Source organism: Papio anubis, chromosome 5 (genome assembly GCF_008728515.1).
Source record: "Papio anubis isolate 15944 chromosome 5, Panubis1.0, whole genome shotgun sequence".
Lineage (NCBI taxonomy): Eukaryota > Metazoa > Chordata > Mammalia > Primates > Cercopithecidae > Papio > Papio anubis.
Window position 1 is genome coordinate 161,805,905 of NC_044980.1, and position 27,425 is coordinate 161,833,329.

At 45.0% G+C, this 27,425-nt stretch overlaps 1 protein-coding gene and 1 long non-coding RNA gene across 5 annotated transcripts in view; both read right to left on the reverse strand.

Moving 5' to 3' along the window:
- The window catches only part of SLIT3 (slit guidance ligand 3), a 636,360-nt gene that overhangs the window by 480,243 nt on the left and 128,692 nt on the right, over positions 1-27,425 (reverse strand). The window lies entirely within an intron of this gene.
- The window catches only part of LOC110743575, a 62,659-nt gene that overhangs the window by 28,903 nt on the left and 6,331 nt on the right, over positions 1-27,425 (reverse strand). Inside the window, exon 1 of one of the 2 annotated variants that reach the window (XR_002522866.2) lies at positions 16,895-18,549. The exons of the other annotated variant lie outside the window; for it this stretch is intronic. This is a non-coding gene — a long non-coding RNA (uncharacterized LOC110743575). Of the gene's footprint in view, positions 1-16,894; positions 18,550-27,425 lie in introns of those variants that run through there. 2 annotated transcript variants of the gene reach the window in all.

The window sequence follows — 27,425 nt, forward strand, 5'->3', positions numbered from 1 at the left end:
CCACTGTCTCATGACACTCACCTCGCCCAGCTCTGTGCCGTTTATTTTCCCATCTTTGAAGGTCACACTCATTCCTCTCTCAGGGTCCTTGTACATGTTCTTCCCTAGGATTAGAATGCTCCTTCCCTCCCATGTTTACCTTGCTGAGTTCCACTCCTGATCTCGGTCCCCAGGCCCCTTTGTTGGAGTCATCTTTCCTCAGTACTTTCATGGCCCCTGCTTTACGTTCCCGTAGTCTCTGTACTTTTCCTTTCGGAAATGTTTCACTGCTTCTAATTATTTATTTGGGTTATTGCTTCATTAACATCTGGCTCTCCCATCTGAGTATAAACTCTTAAAGGTATGGAACATGCTAGTCATGCGCACCATTTCATCCCAAGTGTCTAGCACAGGGTCTAGATGCTCTCAATAAATGTTTGACAAATAAGTGAATGATGGAAAGTGTGTTTAGAATGACACTGAAATAAAAAGTGGCCCTAACATGAGAATCCTCAGGAAGGGTCTGGTCTCTTCGGGAAGCCGTGTCCACCACCCAAGGCTCTGGGCCACTGAGCTCAGTCCAGGCCTTCTGGCTGACTTCCATGGCAGGAGAATGCATAATGGCCAAGACCTCAAAACCCAAGACCCACAAGATGCAAAGTCCTGCAATCTGGGCAGAAAAAGATGGGCTTTGTCCCAAGCCCTACCCTGCAACAGCAGAGGCAGCTATGAATTGAGAAAAGAAACAGCAAGACGGAAAATGTGGCCTGCCTGGGACAATGCAAGCTCCTTCCCTCCCTCCTTCCTTAATCTGCCAGGGAGCACCTTTTACATCCAGCCTGATTATGTTTAACCATGGGCTTTTTGTCCTCACCTTATAATTACCGCCGTTTTAAACCAAGTCACAAAATTAATTGCCCCTTAATGAATGAGGGTAGCAATTAAGGGCAGTGAACCTTGTGAGAAAGGAGAAACACATGTTTGTTCGAGGTGCATCATCAGGAGCCTGACTTTGGAGGCATCGTCTTTATGGTTGTAATTATCTTCCAAGGCTGCGTGACACCTCCTTAGACCTGACCAGAATTGCCGGGCTCTGGAGAAACCCATTGTTTCTTCAGAGTTAATTAGAGTCCAATTTGGAGCTTCCTGTCTCCTGGACTAGAGAGGAAACACAATTTATTATTGCTCGATGCCCACTAGGTCTGCTGAGGACAGGGGCCTTTCCGGTAGAGACATCGCAGGGCATGTCAGTTTCTTCCCAGGTCAATGTTGTTTCTAAGGTATACGTGTGCAGATGCTAGAGATGTCCAAAGCTGCAGGCAAACCCCACAGACCTCCACTTAATGAGGCTCTCCATGTAAAAGGAAGCACACCTACGTTATTAGCCTTCTAGTAAATCAGCTACAATTAAGTTCTTTATAGCTAAGGGGCCCAGCCACATTCATTGGGCTCCTTGTCACCCGTTAGCAGGGCTAATGACCTCAGATGGCTAAGAAACAGAGAGGGATGCTCTATATGGATAAAACTGCATATTCATACATGCAGAGTAACAACCTATTTCTACCAGCTTCTGGGCTCAAGTCTCAAAGCTGAAGATGATAACATATCAACAACAATAATAACAGCTAACACATACTGGCTAGGCACAGTGGCTCACGCCCATATCCCAGCACTTTGGGAGGCCAAGGTGGACAGATGGCCTGAGGTCAGGAGCTTGAGACCAGCCTGGCCAACATGGTGAAACCCCGTCTCTACTAAAAATACAAAAATTAGCCAGGCGTGGTGGCACACACACCTTTAGTCCCAGCTACTCGGGAGGCTGAGGCAGGAGAATCACTTGAACCCAGGAGGTGGAGGTTGCAGTGAACCGAGATTGCACTACTCCACTCCAGCCTGGGCAACAGAGCAAGACTCTGTCTCAAAAAAACAACAAAAAAAATAGCTAACACATACAGAGATCCTATCACATGCCAGGCACTTCTGATTCTTACAAGAACCTTATGAGGAATGTATTATTAATATCACTCTATTTTCTAAGGACATGTAATTAATAAGTGGCAAAACAAGAACACTAACCCAGGCCGCCAGGCTGCAAGGTATTTGTTCTTAACCACAAAACATATTCCCTCTTAAGCATAGGCTGGTGATGTTGCAAAATAAAACATGACTCAGTGTTTGGCCCATGGTGCTGCTAACTAATGGCGGTTTTCTCTTTCAAATGAGGGAATCTGCTGCCCTGACGGAGCCTGATGCCTCCCGGGATTCCATCAGCTGCAGGGCTTTCATCGCTTCATTTCCCCTGGTTCTGGTTTGATGACAATGGCTTGAAGTTCAAGGCCCTTCACAAGCCAGCTGGCTCTAGCCATCCCTTCTGACCTCCACACCCCCTTCTCTGTTATCCACCTGCTCAGATCACCCGGCTCCTCCTGCCTCCACTGCCACCTGCACACCTCTCATCCACCAGGGTGCTCTCCCTGCTTGTCTAAGCTCTTCCAAACCCAAGTGACACACCCCCAGAGTTGACACCTGTGCCAAACACCCAGCTCACAGGGCCCCCCTTCTTCCTTCAAATCAATATAATCCTGAGGGCTTTTAGGCCTCATCTTGCACATATATTTGCCTAGCTGATATTTACAAGAACGTTTTTTAAATGCATGGTACCAACTAATTATCTTTTTATGCAGCAGAATCCTGGAGCTGCCACTTACTAGCTGTGTGAACGTGGACAAGTTGCTTAGCTTCTTTGTGCCTTAAGTTTCCTCGTCTGTAGAATGGAGATAATGATTGTGCCTATCTCATAGTGTGGTCTGCAGTTAACACAGGAAAACTACTTAGCCTAGTGTCTGGCTCACAGTAAGTGCTCGCTAAATGCCAATTGTTATTATCTGTCATACCGGATTGACAGCTCCTTGAAGATATAACCATATCTGATAACTCCTATGTAGCCTCCACAGCGGGCCCAGCACAGGGTAACTTCTGAGGCTAGATACATCTTTGGGTAGATACGCCTTTCACCAAATTTGTTCCAGCCACACATCAGAAAAAATGTCAGAGGGCCTGGCACATAGGACTTTGACAAACACATAAATCAGTATTTTAAATGTTTTAAGAATATTTTGAGATGGAGTCTCACTCTCTTGCCCAGGCTGGAGTGCAGTGGCGTGGTATCAGCTCACTACAACCTCCACCTCCTGGGTTCAAGCAATTCTCCTGCCTCAGCCTCCCGAGCAGCTGTGACTACAGGTACATGCCACCATGCCCGGCTAATTTTTAGTACAGACAGCATTTCACTGTGTTAGCCAGGATGGTCTCCATCTCCTGACCTCTTGATCCGCCCGTCTGTGCCTCCCAAAGTGCTGGGATTACAGGCATGAGCCACTGTGCCTGGCCATAAATCAATACTTGATGGTACTTTGTACATTACAGCACTATCCACAAGGTTAGGTGGTTTTATCATTAGTATTGACGTGCAAAAGTATTTATCTTTCTATGGACTGATCTGAGAGTTCTTGGCCCTCTGCCCCTTTCTCTCTAATCCAGCTGAAAAGGGCCAGGATGAGAGTATGGAGATACCAGGGGCCTCCTGCTTTTCAGTAGAGGGTGTCTGGTGCAGCCTGCGCCAGCTATCAAGTATCCCTGGGCCCTAGATGTCTAAGACGTAAAACCCTGCTGATGTTGACTCTCTCACCATTCCACCTACTGCCATGAAAACAGAGCTCTGTGCCTTTCCCTTTTCCTCCGTCTTCTCTCTGCCCCTTCCTTGGTTGGCGCCCTGTAGGCCTGAAGCCAAAAGGAAGCCCCCTTTCCTTCTTAGAGAAAGATTCCAAGCAGATATGTTCCTGTCCGTTTTTGCAGGTCAGGGAAAGAAGAGGTGTGGGTTAGCAGCTTTGGAAGTCAGCCATCGTATCTCCATGTACCAGGTTCCAATCTAAGGTCCTCCCTTCCATGCAGCTCCAAGCCCTTCCAGAGTAATCCAGGCCTCAGTCACTATTGCTGCTTATGTTCAGGGTCAGAATTTTTCATGTTTGTTCTGATGCCCCTGGAAAACCTCAATGGGTTTTGAAAAATGTAGATGGTCCCAGCAGCCAATGCTGGGCCCGTATGTAGCCAATTTAACTTTGCAAAATGCTCCAACTATACACATGCTTGGGCTGCTGCTCAGAGCTCTTTTTAAAAGGCCGAAGAGGAAATAAAAATGAATGATGATGACAAAATGTCCACACGGGTAGAAAAACAGAATAGCCTGAAAGCTCCAGGGCAGGAACTGACACAATTTAATTAACTATTTGGAATAAACATGTTTGGGGCTGCTAGCAGAGCTGTTTGTTTGCCTTCACCAAATCATGCTTTTAATAAGTCTGAGATTAAACCTTCCAGAGAGTAATTAAATGCAACACCTTGACTTGAAATGTTAGGAATGGCCAAGCAGGCATAATATTTTCTTTGCACATTGTTCCGTGGCTGTCGTCATCTCACATAAACAATCCCTGACCTCGGTTATGTGTTGTATAAAAATTGTTACTAATTGTGATTTGGCATTGGTGCTCAATATAAAAAGTATATTCCTTAAATAATGTAATAAATGTTTAACAAGGAAATGGAGTGGATAAAATTTAAACAGTAGTGGAGCTGACACATTTAATTATATCCTAGAAGTCATAAACTGTTTTCCAAGACAAATCAGTGATGTTTGTGACTAACAGTGTCACTTAAAAAAAAATCACAATACCTGCCATTTATTGGAAAACCTTATCCCAGACGTTGTGCTCAATGTACATCTACTATTCACAGAAGTCCTTTAAAGCAGTATCGTTATTCCCATTTTATAGAGGAGAAAACGGAGACAGAAAACCTGCATGACCCTCCAAAAGCTACAGAGCTATTAAGTAGAGGAAAGTGAGATTTGAAAGTCAGATCTCCTTAACTCTAAAGTCCATGGCCACAAGCTAGTCCGATCTCCTAAAACAGAAGAAACACAGCCTGGGAAATTCTAATCACACACTAATTGCACGACAAATTAAGAGGAAATGACACTAACAGATTCTATTTGATTGCTTATAGAAAGGCATTTTTGTAGTCAATGATTGTTTCGGGGGTAAAATTATTGTAAACCTTCTTGTTAGAAAAGAAGATACAGCCTAAACTTATGAGAGAACACAACATGAGCTTTTTTGTTTTGTTTTGTTTTTTATCTTGTGGTAATTCTCCTTGATTAATTCCAGCTCTAAAATTCTGTTCCTGCATCTGCACTGCAGTCTGGCTCTTCACCTCTGAGGGCTCCGCAACGATTGACTTTTGACTTTTCAAATCCATCAGTAAGAGACCCAGACTCCGGAGACCCCTGGTGCACCCTCTAGTGGTTACCAGCACAAGTCATAGAACCAAAGAAACCGGGAGGGGAAAAGGGCCACCGTTTAACTACTTTCGTGAACACTGGTGAAAGTGAAGAGGAGGCAACTGATGTTCCACAACTTGAAAGATCAAGGGAATGAATAATGTAAAATGGTTTTTAAAATCTGGTTACACGATAGTGTCCCGAACCAGGACAATCTTAGGGCAGACACTCGTGATCGAATTCCAACAGATTCTTCTCTCCTGAGTCAGGTGAGATGGTCAATGTTAGCCGGTCCTTACTTCAGCAGAATCGAAGCTGTAGACACAGGGGATGTGATGGCATGAGATGGCTGCAGCATGCTAGATGAGACCCCCTACTTTTGTTGACTTCCCTCCATACCAGGAAATATGCCAAGTGCTATTACTGCGTATCTCCTTTAATTCTCATTTGATCATTTCTGTTTTACAGATGAAGACACCGAGTTTCTGGCAGATAAAATAACTTGCCCAGCATCACACGGCCAGTGTGTGGGATTTCAACCCTGGACGTTAGATGCCAAAACCAGGCTCTTTACACCATTACATTTTGATGTGCAATTGGATATTATAAATATGCCTTATATGAGCAACAAATCAACAAATAATTAGTTTCTGTTTTATGAAGACCTCTGCAAATTAGCAAAGGTTTTTCTGAATCTGCTCTCTGCTCCAGCCCCTAATATCCTGTTGTAGTCAAGATCTCTAAGTTAATTACTACACCAGGCACTTCACGGCAGAGATAAACATCACAGATGCCTTGTGTGCCTGCCATCATGATCTGGTCCAGGCCAGGTCCACAATGGCTAATGAGGTTAAATATAAAATAAGATAAGGATAAAGCCGTGAGGCTGTGCAGGTTCTCTGAGACATGCAGAACGCTTGGGCCTAAACAAAGGTCTAAATAAGGAAGAAAAAATGGTCTCTGTCCCAGACTGGGATCGAGGAACAATTCCCCATTCTATTTCACTCACATACACACATACACACATATGCACACACACACACACCCGTACCTCATATAGGGATGTACAGACTTTGAATATGGAGCAGTAATGTCTGTTTTAACAGCTCTGGCCCCTCTTCGCCTTTTGGAGGCACCAGGATGAAGGAGGTGAAAGGCTGACTTAAGAGTCAGGTAAACTGCCTCCTGCTGTGTCAATACTAAAACACTGTGACCCTGAACAAGACCTTGAACAAGAGTTCACATCTGCATAAGAGAGGTCTTATCTACTGGTCTCCAAAGGATCTGGGGATACGGAGCAGGATCCAGCCTTCACTCTGTAAATTACTCGTCATCCTTAAAAACCCACCATTTTTTAAAAAATGTAGCTTGGGAATCAGTAATTTGATCTCATGCGGAAGATCCTGGAAACATCTGTTAAAATTAATTCTCCAGTAATTTGGAAAGATCAAAACTCAAACCTTTTCCGACTCTAGGAAAGGGGGTCCTAAGCTCTCTGCAGCTGGACTTCCAGATAAGAAGGATCTAGCAGGGAGGAAAAAAAACTCCAAAAATACAACTTGGGACTTGGGATCCAGGTGGCAGTTCAGGAATCAGGGCTGGAACACAGAAGAGAAGTGTAAGGGACACCAGGATCGATGTTTGAAACAGAAGCAGTGACCACCCCCTGCTTCCCACTGAGCAAGCCATGCCTTGCCTTGCTTTGGCCATCTCTCTCTCAGCACAGCAGGCGGCCATTTCATTAAATGCATCATTTGCAGCCCATTGCTGCCTGGGAGTGTATTTCCCTCTACCCTGAGTGGTCCTGCTTCCCCTTTTATTGGGATCAAACCTCCTGCCCTCATTTCTGAGACTTCTCTGGGCTCCATCCATAGTACCACTGGGACTGTGTTCTAATGGCCTATCACACTGAAAGCAGAGCACTCCAAAGAGCTAACTCACTTTAAAAGCCAGCCTGGAATAACAGCTTTGGCAGGAAGAAAAATCAATGCTGGGACAACCCTCCTGTCAGGGACCCAAATGAGCTTCCTTGAGAATACAGAAGAAAGAATTTGAGTACTTTGTCAGCCCTGGGAGAAGACATGCTGGCTGCCTGTTCACTTGGCATCAGTGTCATTTTTCTTGGAAACTTTATTTAGTGAGATGACTGGGCCATTTGCTACCAACTTCCCAGGCTCGTGATTAGAGCAAGCCAGAGAGCCCAGCACTGTAAAGTACTAGGGTCGGCTCCTTTCAGCCTCTGAAAGGCCTGCCTTCCTCACTAAGTAAGTGGGCACACCCCTCAGTGGTCAGGAGAAGATAAAGAAGCAGAAGGGCAAAGCAGTGAAGGCCATGGAGATGCCAAATCTGAGTTCAAATCCTGCCCCTGCCTCTTACAAGCTGAGCAACCCTGTTCAATCATTCTGCCTTAGTTTCCCATCTATGAAATGCAGATGATCAGAGCACCTGTCTCAAGGTGTTGTTTGAAAAGGAAACAGAATAAAGCTTGTGCAACACTTAGCTCAAAATGAGATCTCAATGCTTGCTGTTGACATCATCATCATCATTATTTTTATTATTATGGCTGAAATGTTAGTAGATGAATGTTTCCTTGACCAGGCAACACTGGACCCAGAGAAGCCATGTGATTATGGTACAAAGAGCCCCAGGTTTGAAGTCAGGGGGCCTTGGCTCAAATGCTTGCTCTGTAGCTTCCAGGAAAACCACAGCACACACAAATTTAAATTGAGCAGATTCAACTATGTGCATTTCTCACAAAGAAGAAAGTCAACAACTGAAATGGTCACCTGCCACATCACTCAGAAAGCAAATACCGGCAGTGAGCATGGAAGGGGAGACTCGAACCTGCGGATCCCTCAGCTCCTGCACATTTCCCGCATGCATGCATCTCAGCAGGCTGAGTATTAAGAAACTTGACCTCTAAATGTAAGTCCACTGAATGTGGCTGGTAGTCCACTGAAGGAACTAATCTCTTCCAGCTCTTCCGGGGCAAAGTGTCTGGGCACCGCCTTGTGGGGAAGACTTGCAGCATTTTGCAGGGTAATTTTGACCACATGTACCTTTCTGTCTTACAGGCAAGTATAGGGGCTGAGAATCTACTTTAGAGGTGTGTGGGCGTGTCACATGGTGAACGTGAAGATCCTCATCAGAAAAGTGGAAGACAGCAGGTCTGCCCAGTATATCCAGTACCATCAGTGATAGAAAATCTGTCCATGTGTTTTGTAAACCATACTCAGAAATACAGGGAATAATTATTTCCTTCCCTGACACTGTGAGTGTCCTAGTTTCAGACTCAGAGAGTGAGGGGCTGTAACGACACCTACCCCCGTATGTGACATTCCCAGAGCATAAGAACAGGCACTCCCACCTGGACCCAAGGAAGCAGCTGAAGGGGGCTTCCCCTAAATTAAGTATAGCCTGGTTTCGCTGTGAGTCATTCTCAGCTCTATGGTCTCCAGAAGGGTGGCACTTTCCCTTTTTCAGGTTAAAAGCATTCTAAAAATACCTTCAGAAGGCTCTGAATGTCCCCATAGTCATCCCTGCTCTGATTTCAATCCAGTTCACATTTCTCATAGTGTGTGTCTGGATAAGACATCACTTTGGCTGATGTGGGCCAAGTTCAGAATGCACAGCAGGATATTGACAAGTTGCCTCAAATCAAGCTATGCTGCCCACCCCTCACTCCATCTGGGCCAATGGGGAGGGCAGGAGGAATCCCCAGCCCCACCCCACCCCCACCCCACACCTGCTGCTGTGACTTAAATTCCCAACATTTGGCAAATGGACAAGTAACGATTTTCTCTCCCTGAACAACCCTTGAAATCCACAACTTCCATGTGCAATTCTCAGGCTTCACACAGCAATGGAAAGCATATTGGGTAGCTTTCAGGTGCTTCTGCAGAATTTGAATTCTCTTAACAGATATTACAACCTGTAAACTGTGGCAGTGGACTGTATTTTATTTGAGCAGCAAAGTGCTATTGCAAAACCCAAGTTTGCTGTCTTACTGTCTCTACAAACAGACTGTCAGACAATACTCAGATCCTTGGCTTTTCTTAAACATGCAGGCCTGCGTTTTCTCTTTGGCTCCAGGACAGGCTGAACATCAGGCACAGACTGCTTGTAGTCTGCCTGAAGGGCTTGTCCTAAATCAGCACAAGAAGTTAATTATCTCTTGGGCAGAGGGGATCTTGGGATTTCTGCCTTCCAGGCCAGGACTCCCCAACATGAATGCTGCTTTGACTCTGATTCTAACCCTTTCCTTTAGCTCAACTTTTGCCTTCAGTGCCCAGTTTCTCCTTGAACTCTAGTTCTGGTTATTGGCTGCAGATGTCTTCTTCGGCCAGACTCCATCAAGGTGAACTACTTGGCTACTTAATTCAAGTTCATGCATGGGGTCCTACTCTGAACCCCAACCACCCAGCTGTAACCTTGACAGGCTCCTCTGATGCTGCCAGCCTTTTAAGAGCTCTGGGTAACACAGACTCTTAATGTTTCCATCATTTTTTTCTGCTTCTATTACTTCTAATTGTACTTCCCTATGCTGCTGGCTCCTTGGCCATACCCCATACTTCCTGAGTTCTGCCTGTTGCCATCCTATAGGTGGGCATGACTCTCTGCCCCTTCTGCCTACTCCTAGGGCTCTAGGTCCAGCTCCTGCCTGGCAGACACATCTCATCACTGAGAACAAGGCCATGCTCAGGTGTGTCCCAAGAGAGGGACTGTTGAGTTAACAGCATAGGCTCTGGGTCAAATCCCAGCCCCAGAGCTCCATTGGCTGTGCACACTTGAGCATGTTCCTCAATCACTTTATTCCTCATTAATAAAGTCAATATAGCTTCATGGAGTTATTGAGGGAATTAAATTTGAGATGAATGTAAATTTGTAATGAATATAAAGGCTAGCACAATGCTTGGTACTTTTTAAGTGCAGTATAAATGTTAGTTATTGTGTGGTGTGGACATTCAGGAATTCTAAAACTTATTTTGAAATATGTAGCAAACTGAGAACAAGGACCAAAGAAAATAAGCACGATCAGCAGAACTTTCTTCTTGAATGTTATAAGCTCATCGAGGCTTTTCCAAATTAACCTTCAAAGCAATCTCAGACCAAGCCATCTTTGGACTACATCTCATGGTGAAAAGAATGCTTTCCTCAGGAACATTAACAGAAGGAATCATCTAAAAATCAGCTCTAAGAATCAAATAGGATGATAAAGTTGAAGACAGTCATTTTGGCTTACCAGCTTCACCAAGATCTGGTTAAAGTAATGACAATGTGCACAAGAAGTTGCAGTTTTTGGTAACCTCGCATCAGCAGCTAGTGTTTGAGCCAATCAACCCTGTGTCCGTGAGCCAGATAAGGGCCAACTTGCCAAGCACATCCACATATTTTCCTTAACAAAAGGACAATACACTGAAGTCTTCCCTATCAAGAGTCAGCTTTTGGAGGCTGCATTCCTACTCAGACAAAGCTGCATTCCTACTCAGACAAACCACTGTCAACACCTCGGTGTCTGCAGCTGATAGTGATCCAAGCCTTTCTCCTGGCCTAAGTCACGTTTACATAATTCAACATCATGCACAATTTGGATCTGAAATTAATTTATTGAAAACCCCACTGCCCCACAAGCTGCTAAAGGTATAAACGTTTTGTCCTACGTAAAAATCAAAGCACTTGGAGCAAAAGATCCCCAAATACAAAGAGATCTCAATTCTAACGTAGATACAGGGCTGGGACTGGGAGAAGGTAGAGAGAAAATATGAGCCTGAGTCTTTGCTCACTGCAGTGAGTCTATACTTCTGGATAACTTGGGGAACTTGGCTCTTTGGAGGAAACCCAAGGCAGAACTCTGAGGCCTTTCCTTTCCTTTGAAGTAACGGTTTGCAGGGGACATGGATCTGACTAAGGCATAGCCCTCCAATTCTCCAAGTCACAAATGTAAATTGACTTTATCTTTTCTAAAGGGACAGAAGTGGCCACAGATAGGAAGGGAAGTTGCCTGTGCACCCTGGTTAGAAGGGCCACCACTACTCCTTCTCTTCAACGTATGAACTGCTCAACCTCGCCTACAGCAGCATATCCCACAAGCTGCCTCTTCAGGACACCAGTCAAGAGAGCAGTGCTCCATAACAAAATGGATCCATGCTGGGGTGAAGCTGAAAAACACTGAAGATTTACAATGTACATCAGCACATTAAAGGTTCTTCAAAGATTCCACAGTAAGTTATTTCACTTATTTTAACCTAGTATTTCTCAAATGTGTTTGAAATGTGATCATGAAAACTTATTAATTTCTGACCCCACAGAAGCCTCAGGAAACATTCTGGGGAATGTCAGGCTCACTACTATAAGATACTCAAGTCATTCCCCTAACTGGTAAAGAGAAAACCAACAACTTGCATCCTATCCCATTCCCTTCTGACAAAGAGTGAAAAATTAATACAGTGGGGTGAAGGGAAGCCTCTGAAAATACTTTTTCCTCTAAGATAGATGCCTCCCAGAAAGCCACAGGATACATGCACACGTGCACAAGGCCAAGTAACATCCTCTTTAATGGCCTTTATGACCCTAATGAAGCATTCCCTGATTGATCTCTCACCCCCAATGGCTAATCTGACAAGTGAACTCTCAGCCTGTCAATAGTCCTCCTGTTCCAGAAGCCTGGTCCTAGGATGTGCAGGAGAAGTATTCCCTGGCTGTGGAGATGGGAAGGCACATCTATGCCCATTTCCTGCCCCTGTCTGGGCTGTTTTCTCCCCTTGATGGAGAGCATCTTCTACCTCATTACTGATGGGCACCAGGCAGTATCATTAAAAATACTCACTAAGAGATTGAAAGGTAATCAAACATGAGCAAACGATGATGCAAACCACCAGGTGGCTCAAGTCTGCTCTGTCAGAACCATTGAGGTACCTGATGATATACATAAAAAGCTATCCTAGAGGACTTCCACTTCTGGAAAGATGGTGTAGATCAGCTTTTGCTTATTTATCACACTGAGTTGAATTTAAAGCCCTGAGCGTTATACAAAACAAACACCAGAAAACTCTCAAATGCAAGGAGAGCAGAAGGCAGGCTGGCAAGGGACTTGGGACCTGAGGAATGACACAGATGGTGGTGAGTTCTCTGGGTTTTCCTTTTGCTTCATATGTCTCCAACCGGGCAGTTTAGTAAACAGAAAAATTGAACACAATAATCACTTGACTCTAATGAGATACCACAAAAAAAAAAAAAAAAAATCTGCACCCCCAACCTCCACCAGCACTGGCTAAATAGGGAGCCTAGACAAAGTACCCCAAGCCCCTGCTGGGGTAATATCAGAGAAGGCTAAGTAGGGAGCTGGGACTTTGAGCTTTGCTGAGGAGTGAAGAAGTCCCTCCAAACAATGTCAGCAGAAATCCCTCAATACAATGTCAGCAGAGACTGTGAGGAGTGGCTGGCCTTCCATGCCCACTTGGCAACAGATAAAAGGTGCCCCTCCCCTGTGACATAATCGTGGGAGTGATGTCAGAGGAGTTCTATGGAAAGTCAGTACTTTCACCAGCATCCAGCAGTAAAGAGGCCACTCCTGCCCCTTCTGCCCCGAGGTGTTGGGAGGCCATGTGGGAAACAGTAATAAGGCATGCTTGCCCTCCCAACCAGGTGGTATCAATAGACACCCAGTGAAGAGCTGAAATTCCCACACCTACTCAGCAGTAACAAAGATCCCCTCGCCCCCAGGTATCAGTGGAGGCCAAGTAGAGAATTTGGATTTCCACCCCTATCTGGCCATAACAAGACAATGCCTCCCTTCCTATGTCAGAGCAGTATCAAAAGCCAGCTAAAATAGAAGATTTAATAAGATCCAGAGTCTCATAACATAATACTCAAAATGTCCAGTTCCAATAGAAAACCACTCATCATGCTGTGAATAAGAAAAAATCAACTTGGATGAGAAATGACAATCAAAAGATGCCACCACTAATTTGGATTTTAAAACACCCATGCTACAAATGTTTTTATGAACAATAAGGAACATGTTTGATACAAATGAAACACTAGAATGTCTCAGCAAAAAAAACAAAGAAAAAAGAACCAAATGAAAATTTCAGGAAAAAATAGCCAAAATAAAACATTCAATGAATGGGTTCATTCCACAGTAAAACTGAGTGTAGAACAATAAAAATTACTCAACCTGAATAACAGAGAGGAAACAGAATTAAAACAAAATATGAACAGAGCCCCAGGGATCAAACACTTGTATAATCATATATCAAGAAGAAGAGGGAGAGAAAGGATGGGGCTTAAAAAAATACATGAAGAAATAATGGTTGAGATATTTCTAAATTTGGAAAAAGAAACCTACAGATTAAATAAGGTGAGAAGATCCCAAATTGGGTAATTCCAAAGAAATCTATGCCAAGACACATCATAGAAAAATTTCTGGAAAAAACAAAATCTTGAAACCAGCAAGAGAGAAACAATACTTTACTGACTTACCTACTGGGGAAAAAGAATTCAAATGACTGCATATTTCTCACTAGAAACCATGAAGTCCAGAAGGAAGTGACACAATTTTTTTTCAAGGGCTGAAAGAAAAGATCTGTCAACCCAGAATTCTATATCCAGCCAAAAATATCCTTTGGAATGAAGGGAAAATCAAGAAATTCTCAGACGAAAGGAAACTAAGAAAATTTGTCACTAGCAGATGGCCCCTAAAAGAAGGCTAAAAAAAAAAATCCTCTAAACAAAAAGAAAATGACTATTAGAATATTCAGAAAAAGGAAGAACAATGGAAAGAGTAAAAATATGGGAAAATATATTTCCTTCTTAAATTTCCTAAATTATGTTTAGTGATTAAAGCAAAAATTATAACACTGTCTGGTGTCATTTTTCAATTTATGTAGAAATATTTAAGACAACTGTATTGTCATAGGGGAGGGTAAAGGAACATAAAGGGAAGTGAGGTTTCTACACTTCAGTTTAACTAGTAAATTGTCAAAACCAGTAGAATGTGGTAAGTTATACATATGTAATACCTAGAGGCACTACTAAAAATGCTATACAAAAAGAGAATCAAAAACCTATAAATAAATTGAAATGGAATTCTAAAAAATGTTCTTGTAACCCACAAGAAAACAAGGAAACTAAAAACAGAACAAACAGAAAACAAAAAATAAAATGGCAAACTTAGCATTCCAATAATTACATTAAATGTAAATGGCCTAAATATACCAATTAAAAAACAGAGATTGAGGCTGGGTGTGGTGGCTCATGCCTGTAATTCCAGCACTTTGAGAGGCCAAAGCAGGCAGATCACCTGAGGTCGAGAGTTCAAAACCAGCCTGACCAACATGGAGAAATCTTGTCTCTACTAATAATACAAAAATTAGCTGGGCATGGTGGTGCATGCCTGTAATCCCAACTACTCAGGAGGCTGAGACAAGAGAATGGTTTGAACCTGGGAGGCAGAGGTTGCAGTGAGCTGAGAGTGCCATTGCACTCCAGCTTGGACAACAAGAGTAAAACTCCATCTCAAAAAAACAAAACAAAACAACAACAACAACAAAACAGAGACTGGTAGAGTTTTTTTAAAAAGCATGACCCAGGCCAGGCACGGTGGCTCATGCCTATAATCCTAGAACTTTGGGAGGCTGAGGTGGGTGGATCATGAAGTCAGCAGATCGAGACCATCCTGGCTAACATGGTGAAACCCTGTCTCTACTAAAAATATAAAAATATTAGCCGGGCGTGGTGGCAGGTGCCTGTAGGCCTAGCTACTCGGGAGGTTGAGGCAGAAGAATGGCATGAACCTGGGAGGCAGAGCTTGCAGTGATCCCAGATCGCACCACTGCACTCTAGCCTGGGTGACAGAGCAAGACTCCGTCTCTAAAAAAAAAAACAAAAAAACAAAAACAAAAAGCATGACCCAACTATATGCTAATGTGATATAAGCAAAAGGTGCTACATGGCTACATGGCTACTTCCCTTAAAATGCAACCAGCACACGCTCTTTCCTATTTTTTGTTTTTCCTTCATTCTGCCTCTTAGAAAATGTATATAATGGCTGCCATTCCAACTTAGACTACTGGGATAAGGCCACAACATAGGGATAATAGAACAAAAAGCTAATCAACCTGGGCCTCTGAGCACTTGGTAGAGCAGAACTACTATACCAACTATAGATTTCCTAATTGTAGATTCACAGAGAAAAATAAATCTCTACTTTGTTTAAGCCATTACTAAGGGGTTTTATGTTCCTTTAGTTGAACTTAATCCTCACTGATCCCAAAGAGTTGTACTTACTGTAGGCTATTATATGTCTATCACAGTGCCACGCCATTCAGAGAGATTATTTTAATGGTCTAAGGAGCAAGACACTACTATTATCTTCCTTTTATAATGAGAAAATTACTGCTCAGAGAAGTTAAGTGACTTGCCCAAGGTCACACATCTCATCTGCCCAGTGTGAACCTGACTTGTCTAACTTTAAGGTCTAGGCTATTAACTTTACATTGTAAATGAAATCCAGTGAAATACCTAAGAAAAAAGAGACTTGTCCATTCCTCTTAGCCTGGGTGAAAGGCTTCCTTTCACAGTCACATGGGGCCATGATGAGTTCAGAAAAACCTTTAATTCATCAAGCATTTCTAAAGAGTTAGCCAAGATTCTTTTTGAATTTATCATCCTTTTGGACATAATTAAGCAATTAATCAATCAGTCCCCTCATTCACTCAACAAACATTTATAAAAGCCTCATGGTGCCAGGACTTGAGATAAGCTAGAGGAATGAATTAAGTGATACAACTCTAACCCTCCCAGCATCCCCAGTGTGAGCTGGGCACTGAGCTCATTTACTTTCAAAGTTGATTTTTTCCACATTTCATTGCTCAGCTCCAAGCCAAAGATGTCAAACAAGCAAACCACGTGAAGCCCATTCTCCCAGAAGCCCCATTGTTCCATCCACCTACGCTTTGAGGGATCCAGGTCAGCATTTCCCTTTTAGCTCTCTAACATGGCAATGGGAGACTTTGATGTCTCACCTTGCAGAGAAAAGAAAAAAGGGCAGAAAGACTTCAGAGATGGTGGCCAAAAAAGCTTTGAGATGATGCGAATCCCCAGTGGCATGGCTTGGTCTTTCCTCTATGTTGTTCCTTGGAATGAAAAGCGGATTTTTCTAGCTTCTCTCTCACTCCTACATACATCCCCACCCAGCTCTCAGCTCCTGGCAGTGCCAGCACTCACATCTAGGGATAACAGTTAAAATCGCCTCCTCCTTCTCTGACAATGAAATACGGCATACCATTTGGCATCCCAGCGGTGCCCCAGTCTCCTGACCCCTGGCAGGGTCCCAGGGGATTTGTGGTCGGCCGCTAATCAGAGCCCTGGCCATAGCCATTTCCCATGACATAGCTGGAATTCTCCCACTGCCTGCCCTCTCAGCTTCAGTTACTCGGCCACGCTGAAACTATTTGCTCCCCTCCCACCCTGTCCATCACTGCCCCTTCCTTGGGCCGAGGCTCTGTACCCGCCTGCTGGCTAGACTCCTGAGGCCCTCCATGGGAGAGCTGCAAATCTCTCTTCACTTTTATTACTGACCCGCATCGTGCCGCCTCCACTCCTTCAGCCTGAAGGCCTCTTTAAAGCACCGTCCTCTCGAGCAATGATAAACCTCGGTGCCAGAGATGTTTAAAGAGAAACAGTCACTCCCGGCTGACCATATTGATATCAGAAGGGAGGCCAAGCATGTGATTTCAAAGCTGTGGTCATAAAACAGTCTTTTTTTGGTCATGTCTGGTTAATCTGCCTGTCAACTAGAAAAATAATCTCCCTGTCCTTTTGTAGGGCCCCTGGGAACAGGGAAGAGACAGGCCGGGTACTGTCCACTGTGGTAGCTGAGGGTGTGGCCTCAGGAGCCATGCCGTCTGGATTATAGCCCAGCTCTGCACACTTTCTAGCCAGGTGACCCTGGGCAAGTCACAGACCATCTCTGGGCTTCAGGCCTCTTCCCTGTACAAGGAAGAAAACAGAAGGACTACTACCTGGCCTTGCTATGAGAATTAAATAAGTTCATATTTGTAAAGGGTGCCAACATGTGTCTAGCACATATAAAGTGCTGTATCTGTATTTGGTAAAGAAATACTACATATATATGGGATATTCAGTTAATTTTCACAACAACTTGTTGATGTTATTCTGCTTTCATTACATAGGGTGCTACTGGATCCTTGAGAGTTCTAGAAACTTGCCGGTGGTCAGTCAGTAAGCCACAGAGATGGGATTTGAATTTGGGTTGTACTTCCCAATATGACAGCCATCCTCAAAGTGGGGTCCAAGACCTGCTGGGATCTTGGTATATGTGCAAATTATCCAGCCCCATGCAGAACCACTGACTCAGAAACTGGGGGGGCAGGTTCAGCGATTTGTTTTAACAAGCCCTCCAGGAGACCGGGATGCAGAGAGCTTGAGATGCCCTGTGTATTGCCATGTTCCCCTTACAGCAGGAGGAGAAGTTCCTTTCCTTCCTGTCTCTAGGTTGTCAGTACAAAGTGAACATGAGCTGCTCAGACCTCTCAAACAACGCACAGTCATGCAGGTCTTCTGGGTGAAAAGTGCTGTGCCAGATGCCATGGGGACACAAAGAAATGTGAGCTTCTTGCCTGCAGAGCATATTCCCTAATTATCAAAACCAGACAAGCATGTGTGCAAAGTTATCCAACAGCACTGACCACACCAGGAGTCAAAGCATCCGTGTTCAGAGGTTTGGGGTCAGACAGAGCTCGCACCATTCCCAGCCCCAGATTCTTATGAGTGGGGCTTTAATGAAGTCAGGTAACCTCACTGGGCCTGGCTCCCCTTACCTTTTCAGGCTGCTGTAAGGATAAAATGAAGTTAGGGCAACGACCTTGTATGATGCCTGGCACATGGTATGAGGCTTAGGTGCTATATGGCCAGGGTTATCATTAAGATCTGTCAGCCAAGTGATACAGGATTCACTGTCAAATCATAATAGGAAGGCAAGGTAGGAGTGGGGAGACAGTTCTAAGGGAGAAAGACCTGCAGGGAATGGGGAACTTGAGCCGGATTCCAACACAGAGTAAGTATCTCAATAACAGATAGGAGGGAGAAGAAAATGGTTCCACTGATCATTAAAAAAGGGGTCGGGCACGGTGGTTCGCGCCTGTAATCCCAGCACTTTGGGAGGCTGAGGCGGGTGAATCATGAGGTCAGGTGTTCGAGACCAGCCTGGCCAACATAGTGAAACCCCACCTCTACTAAAAATACAAACATCGGCTGGGCGTGGTGGTGTGTGCCTGTAATCCAAGCTACTCAGGAGGCTGAGGCAGGAGAATTGCTTGAACCTGCAAGGCGGAGGCTGCAGTGAGCCAAGATCGTGCCACTGCACTCCAGCCCAGGCCACAGTGCGAGGAAAAAAAAGGAAATGAAAAGGTATGCCAGGCTAATAGTCAAATTCATCTGATTTACATGACTTTCGCTTTGAACGTGCAGACTCCAATGCATGAAGCCTAGGTTGAACCGGGGAATCCAAATTGCACTTAAGATACATAAGTATCTTAAGCCCGACACAGGCTTTCTGAGCCAGGCTCTGTTTAATCAACGGGTGTTTGGAACGAGGGCTGTGGACATCACAGTGGTTCCCTTTTCCCTAGTGTCTCTCCAGAGGAACAACCAAAATGCAACTTATATGTGTGGAAAAATGACTGAAAAATGTTTCAGTTCTGATTTATCCTTGAGGCTGGAAACCTCACCAAAGTGATTAGACAGATAGCATGAGCTATCAGCCCAGATAAAATCTGGATATTTTATCATTGCAGAGGGCATATCGGGAAATACTAAGGAAGTCCAGGAACTATCTAGGTTCATTCTACTGGACAATGGAAGGAAGGGTGACATGATCACTCCTGCGCTCTTCCAATCTTACCACTTTCAGGCTAGTTTCTCTATAAAACTCACCAAGGCAAATTCCTCAAACTTTTGCCCCATTAGCTGCTCTGGGCCTGGGCAGAGGTGACGCTTGTGGGCCCCCAGTGAGCACAGCCATAGGGCAGAGGGCAGAGTGCAAAGGGGAGACCATGAAAGATGGGCAGTGGGCCCATCTCCCAGTGAGCTATGATAGACTCCAACCCCACTCTCACCCCAGTGATTTATGTTCTGGAAGGATTTTTGCAAATCAACATGTTTTGGCTGCTTCTTTTCAAAGCCAGGAGAAAGCAACCCAAGACATCTAAACAGAACCACATATTCGAAAGTCTGGTCAATTGTTTTAGAATTTCTGTTGCAGGGCCTCTAAGTACCATCCTCGGACTCCCCATCAAGACCAGTAAATACAAGCCAATGGGAGGGAAAATGGGATCTTAAATATTTCCGGCTAATTCAAGTCCCTTGGAGAAAGCTTTCCTTCCCAAGGTCCCATTCTAGCACAACACGGTGGGAGTCTCAGGACCGCAGCCCCTTTTCCTGAAGAAGCAGCAGAGTCTGTGGTTCCATTTTACTCAACTGTTGTAAGTAGAAATTATCCTTGAGGCTTCAGGGTGTGCTTCCACTCTGGGTGGGATGGTGAAGGGAGTGATTTGTCTACCACATTACTCAGCCCCAAAGTATATATGCACTGGGGTAAACTTGGCTTCTGCATTTTCCCATTCTCTCCGGGCTGTTCTGTCATCTCTGTGAGTCAGCCTCATCCTGGGCCTTCCCCGCCAGACCCTCCAGGCCCTGGCAGTTGTTTGGTTTGGGGCAATGACAGTGCCCTTTCCTGCTGGTATGTGGAGCCATTGTTCTCTAGGTCCATGGCTGCTTTTATCTCCAGCATTCCTACAAGCAGGATTAACAGATCTGGGCCTGTCTCAATGGGTTGCTTTCCACTTCAATTAAACTGCAAGCCAACAACACGCCCTGTTCTCAGGCTTCCCAGGCAGGGCTGCCCTGCCGGGGTGGCATGCCAAAGATGGGGGCAGGCTCACTGTGTGAGCCACAGAAGATTCCCTGCAATGGGACGTCTGGGCTTCAGCCCCAGCAAGCGGCTTATTGCTATGCCAAACTGGGGAGCCACACCTAGGTTTCCTCATCTTTCAAACAGTAATATAATGCATGGCCTCCTGGACTCTAGGGAGGGATAAGGGAGGCAACATATATAGGCAAAACAACTAGCAGAGTGCCTGGCACACAGTAGCTGCTCAGGAAATGCTAGATCCCTTGCCTTTGCTAGGGGAGGGGGTAACTAAAGGCACCTGCCTTGCTACCCAACAGGGATGTTGGAAGAAAATGATGCAATTTATGCAAAAGTATGAGAAACCTCAGAAGGGCTGCATGCATATGAGAACTTTTATAATGCAGGTGTGTGTGATGAGTCTTAACTTGTGCCTAGGCCAACCTAAAAGAGCGATCCTATTGTATGCAGTCTGCTAACAGAATCAGAAGAGACTTCTGTGGCCTTCCTTTCTGGGTATCTGGAAAATGCTTTCAGAAAGCCAGAAGTAGGGGGAGTGACAGCAACAACTTCATCGCCTAATCTGCTAAATATGAAGATAGCTAACATTTATTAAGCACGTACTATGCATCCTGCACTATTCTAAGTGCACTGCATTTATTGTGATAACATTTCATCCATATGACCCTATTTTTTCACGGATTCATTCATTTGATAGATTCATTCATTCAATATTTCCCCAAATATGCATATGGCTCCTTCCCTCACCTTATTCAAGTCCTTACTCAAGGGTCACCTTCTTGGTAAAGCCTTCTCTGGCTACCTTATCTAAAATTCACCCCACCCTTCCACCGCCAAAGACAACTGCTTTGTGTAAGTTTTCTCCTTAGCATGTATCACTGTCCAACACACGAGTTGCTTTATGTGTTTACCTTGTCTATCAAGTGCACCGCCACTAGAATGGGAGTCCCATTAGAATAGGAGCCCCCTAAGGACAGGCATTTTGTTCTTTCATTCCCAGCCATGTCCCCAGCACCTAGAACGAAATAGTGTCTGAGTGCCTAGCTCTGAGCGAGTGCTCAGCAGATATTTGTCGATGGGATGAAACCTAAGAGGTAGGCACTATTCATATCATCATGCCTATCTTACAGATAAAGAAACAGAAACAGAGAGGTTAAATAACTTGCCCAAGGTCACACAGTAAAGATCAAAGCCAGGATTTGACTCCAGAAACCAAGCACTACCTTCCTTCACCTTTCTACCTAAGACTAATGCTGCTACTAATTTGTTCTCCTCCTCCTCATCCTCTGGGGTCACTGCCTTTGTTTTCTAGCCGTCTTTGCCATGGAGACCAATGACTCCCCCCAAAGTTCTTGTTCATGCTGGGCTGCAGAATCATTTGCTGACACATGTTCTTAATGAGAAAACTGCTGCCTGGTGAATTATTCGCTCAACGTGTTCATGCTCAGATGCTTCATTTAGCAGCGGGCACATCAAGGCACATGAGAGCCATATTACAGTCTGCAGGGCAGTGGAGATCATCTTGAGCAACAGGGCAGTGGGCTGAGGTGGCAGAAATAGCGAGAGTCCCAGAGTCACACACGTCTCGGCCTGTATGCTAGTGAGACCTCATCATAATGCAGCTGTGGGATCTTGATCAAGTCAGTTCACCTCTCCTGGCATCTGTTTGTGGTGAGGCTAATTCAGCCCATACCAGAAGGGTGGGAGCTCAGCATGGTATTATTAACCATGCCCTCTTCCACCCACCCAGTCCATCCCCACTATCACCTTCCTAATGCTATGGGCCTCCTTGTTTCCAGTTTCTAGTTTATTTCAGTTATTGCCCAAAAAGCACAGGTGAGAGAAACTCCGGAATGGAAGAAATGAAAAGAACGATGACTCCTATCCAGAGAGGCCTGTGTACGCCCCCATGTCGCTTGGAGAATGTAGAATACTCTCCAAAGTGACTTCCCTCCTACCTCCCCTATCCCTGTGTTGATAACAACGTTTGGCCGGGCACGGTGGTTCATGCCTGTAATCCCACAGCGCTCTGGGAGGCTGAGGTGAGAAGATTGCTTGAGGCCAGGAGTTTGAGAACAGCCTGAGCAACCTAACGAGACTCCTCCATGTTAAAAACTTTAAAAAAATTAGCCAGACATGATAACGTACGCCTACAATCCTAGCTACTTTAGAGGCTGAGGTGGGAGGATTGCTTGAACCCAGGAGTTCAAAGCTGCAGTGAGCTACGGTTGTGCCACTGCACTCCAGCCTGGGCAACACAGTGACACCCTGTCTCTTAAGAACAAAAACAAAAACAAAAAAACAAACAAAAACAATGATACTGACCAACATGAACTGAATGGCTTCTTGGTTCCAGGCCCTGTTCTAAGCACTTTAAAAAAATAATTCACCTAATCCTCACAGCAATACTGTGAGCTAGGTACTATGTCATGCCCATTTCACAGATGACAAAACTGACACTCTGAGAGGCTAAATAATCTGCTCTGGTAAGGAGCAGAGGGTCGAAACCCAGGCAGACTGGTTTCTGGTACCTGAACTTCTGCTTCCTCTACCCACTTCCTAGCACCCTCTGCCCAGCCCACCTGCCACCCAGCGCCCACTCAATGATGCTCTGGCTACACTATCTAGAAATGAGTAATGGGGGAGGAGGGGCGGAGGGTAGGTGAATTCTGGAAAGTGCCCTGGCCTGAGGGAAGGTACACACATCTCTCTCGGAACTCTACCTGAGAGTTTCCTAGCCTGTCCACTCTGGGGATCTGAACTTTCATGTTCTATTGAGATTTCTGGCAACAAAGACGGGCACGAACATGAGAATTTCCTGTGGGGGCTCCTCCTCAGCTCTTCAAGCATTTCTCCTACACCGTAGGTCAACAGAACCCAAATCCCTCACATCCTCCTGGGCCCTTCACTCTAAGCACGGGTCAGCCCCTTCCTACAATCTTGTAGTAATGAAAACAATTTCCAGAAAGTAGGCTATGCATCTTACAAGACTGTGATTTAGTATTATATCCAAAACTGCTCACTCAAATCATTCTTAATAAGGTGAAAAATAACTTTAAAAAATAATAAATATTCTACAATCTTGTCTTCTATTGTTCTACGACTGCAGAATACCAGCTCTCTGGGGCTGCTCCACAATCTGGCTTTAAGTTCTCCCCTGCCTTGGAGCCTTTTTGACAGGGGAAAATGCACTCCACTAGTCAGATGATAAAAATAGCAAATGTTTACTGAGACAGTGTTAATTAAATGCTGTGCACTGTGCCGGGAGCTTTACATGCATCATCTCATTTAATCTTTACAACAGCTCTATGAGGTAGGTGTTAGAGTTGCTACTTCAAAACCAAACCAAACCGAATCTCTGGGAAATTAAGCAGCTTGGCCAAGGACCCAAAGTGACAAAGTCAAGATTCAGACCCAGATCTGTCTGGCTTTCATACTTTTAAACCACTCAGTTACACATGATCCCCTTCAAGGCCTTAAACTCTCAGGGATGCTCTCATGACTGATGGCTGAAGTCTGAGCTGCCTGCATCCTTCAGGAGGAACAAGGGGAAATGGGGGCAAACTGGTGCAAACTATGGAGAAGTTCCTTGATTGCTGGCATATGGCCAGTGGCCAGAGACCCTGCTGGGACAACAGACTGGGGACCACTCCACTCTATGCTGCTCTCCCTCCACCAAAGCACTGGGGAGCCTGCTTAAGAGGCATTCACTTAGGATTCATCCCAAGCCCTGTGATCCTGGAGCAGGGTCAGCCCAGAGCGGGGCACCTTTTTCTAACTCACATACAGGTGTTGTAAGTAACAGCAGCATTCTAGTTGCCTCCAATCTCTGGTGCTGGCTCCTAACCTGCCAGATGAAGAGCATGAGCTCCATGGGAGTGACAGCCCCGAGGGAATGTGCTCCGTTCCCTGTCCTGGGTCCACAGCATTCAGGCCTAATATATCCACAGATGCCTTTTCTGAGCTTTTCTGACCTCTGAGTCATGTTCAATATATTACCCTGAGCACTGTTTATCTAATCCGAGTGGGCATCCAGGACATAATCTCTTTGCCAGGCCTAAACTAGAAGCTCTCAAAGGCTACTTCCAGATTAGTATATCATTGCATGGCTTGTCTACATATGAAGTGTATGAAAACACACATTTTTTTCTGAAATAAATAATGGAATCAGTTTTCAATAACATAACTCAGGAAAATAAACGAGCTGGCTTCTCCCAGCCTTTCCATGCGAAAAGGTCTGAGCCCAGGGGCCCTTGAGATGTCAAACTGGGTAGAATGGTAGAAGTTTTCATGGTTCTGAAAATTAGAGAGGGGATCCCTGGCAAGGAAAGTCTCCTTACCACAAATTGGTCCCTATCAGAGAATTGCTACTCAGTTCAGATGGTAATTAGCACACCCCAAATTACTTGCCAGAAACAATATAACTAAGACTTGGAGACAAGAGAAGACTAAACTTGAGAGAGAAGCTGCATCACCACAAAAACATGATCTGACTGAGGAGATGAAATGAGGTAACTGCTTCAATTCAAAACAGATCTACCCATTGCTCCAAACCCTCTATTTGCAAAGCCCCACCAGACAGAGAAGCTTCAAGGCCTGATCTTGACCGGGTGATGCCAGAAGCTGCAGGGACTGGCCACAGAGCCCAAGTCCAGCCCTCCCCTGGGGTGGAAGCCTGTGATGTGGGCAGGCAGTTCAGGAATGCCCTTCCTTGCAGAGGGAACAGTCCCTTCGGACAAAAGGCTTCCAGGAGGGATGCCATGGAGGGAACCTCCAGACACTTCCTGAATGCACCCGGATGAGGGATGTGGCCTTGCTGGATGGGAGGTAGCAAATGTGCTATGAAGATCAACTGATCACACCGACACCCACATTTAAACACCTCATGCCGCCTCCACACCCGCTGGCTTTCAGATCCTGGAAAGAGCATCTGAGGACCACAATGTTACTAGGCGCCCTGTTCTTTGGGGTGAAGACCGTGATGTTGGTCCCATCTCCTTCTCAGGGGTAAAAAGACTGTGGAAACATCAAACAGAGGTCCAGAAGAGTCATAACTTCCCAAGGCAACTGAGGAAAAGAGAGCCCTGCTAGAGGCCTGCTCTTCCTCCTGAGGAGTAAGGAAGAGTCCTAACAGCCAGCCTGCCTCAGCAGTCAATTGCTGGCCCTGGGCTGGCGGGCTTCAGTCACCTCTTCTGTGAAGCACTGTTGGGGAATGAAGATGGTTGTGTCCCCCAAGCTTAAAAGACTGCCCATGTGGGACAGTGAGACTGATGGGAATGGAAGCAAGCTGGAGACAATATGCCCCTCTAAAGGCACTCTGCAGGCTGTTACCTTCCAGGACACCGAACCCTGTGCTTCTGCTGCCACCAGAGCTCCCAATTTGGGGACAGGGACAAACAATCTGAATTTTTATATAAAATCTCCCCATTTTTAAATATAATCAGTTCCTTTTTTTAAAAAAATGGTATGGGCCAAACATTCCTGTTGGCAGGAATCAACCTGTGGGACTGCCATTTTGTAATCTCTTTCGTTGAAAGGACAGTTTCAAAAGAGGGAGAACAAGGGTGGTTTTTCCAAATCCTTGACTTTGACCAATCAGGTGGCCCAATTAAAAAAAAAAAAAAACAAGTAAATTAACCAGCTATTCTGTGCAAAGTCTTCTTGGTAGACATCATGGTTACCAACCATGTAGTTGGGGAAGAAAAGGCAGAAACAGAGGGAACATCTTGCTTAATAACACCAAAATGAGAAGCAGTCCATGAAAACAACGCCAAAGATATCACAAAAGGTGTGACTGATGTGGTTCTGTTGACCATGCTGAGGAATTCAGGGCACAGATGAACAGAGAGACTTCTGTGAGGAGAGACGGCTGCAGCATTTTCACGGATTGAGGAGGATTCGAATCTCGAGGGTTAGATAACATAGCTAGTGTTTACTGAACACCAGGCATTGTGCTCAACACTTTGTAAGGATTATTTCATGTGATGTTTGCAATGACTTTCTAGTTTAGAACCCTCACTCTTAAGAACCATATGGCACTGTCTCTAGACTTGGATGATCCTTGGGAAAAAAGGCAAGGCATCCCAGGCAGGGAGAATGGTCTTGAGCAAACGTGTAGAGCAGCAATGGGCAAAATAAATGTGTGCAGGGAGGTGGAGGGAAAAAGTACAAGTGTCTGTTGCAAGTGTCCTTTGTGCTTGTGTGTTTTGTACAAACATCCAACAGCAAGATTCCAGAGGTCGTAGCAGCCCCAAGGCTAGTGTGGCACTCCCTAGATCTGAAAGCCTCAGGAAAGAGGTTTCAGCCAAGGATGCGGACTCCCAACTGGAGGTATATAGATCAGACCTCAGTCCTGAGCAACACGATGGCAGAGCAAACAAGATCCCTGCCCTGAGGCTGGAATGCAGCCCACCCTATGAATACACGAATATTCACTGCTTTGGAGAAGCTGCTGAACATTTGCAGACATCTACCTCAGAGGACTCAGCTGGGAAAAATTCACTCTATCCCTAGAGGAAAATGGGGTGGGGTGGAGAATGGGGATGTTGGATTCAGAAAGAGATTTGAGTTCCAACAACCCACCCAGAATGCCTAAGGGGCCTACAGCTATTCTCTGTCCCCTTGGGGCTAGAGGAATCTGCCAGAAATAGAGTTGAGAAAGTGTGAAGGGTGGTGAGCAAAGAGTGAAGGAAAGAGGGCAAGTTTGGAGGGGATATGCCACCATTCTTCTAGCAAATCAGAAGAAACTTCGGGAAGGAGGTAGGGGGTTAAGAAAGCCTCTGAAATGTTTTTCAACTTGAGTGGAAAAAAGGTCCTGGAGAGGAAACTGGGTGCTATAAAAGGACTAATAATAACAATAAGGTTCTCAAAGGCTATGTTGAGATTGAAATGAAATGGGACCACGGAATTGCCAACCTGCATTGACCAATCTTTGGTCCATTTTGATCACCATGGGGTTCCCAGGAGAAATACCAGATTGTCCTCAGATACTCATTTCAGGGTTCTTTTATGTCAGTTTAACCTATGAATTAACCTAATATTAAGAAGTCGTAACTTCCCATTTTTCTTAACACCAGTCCTATAAAACTCAAGTCCCACCAAATGCATCCGAAACACAGACTCTACAGTCAAAAAGTGTTTGGGAACTAGCTGCATATTTAC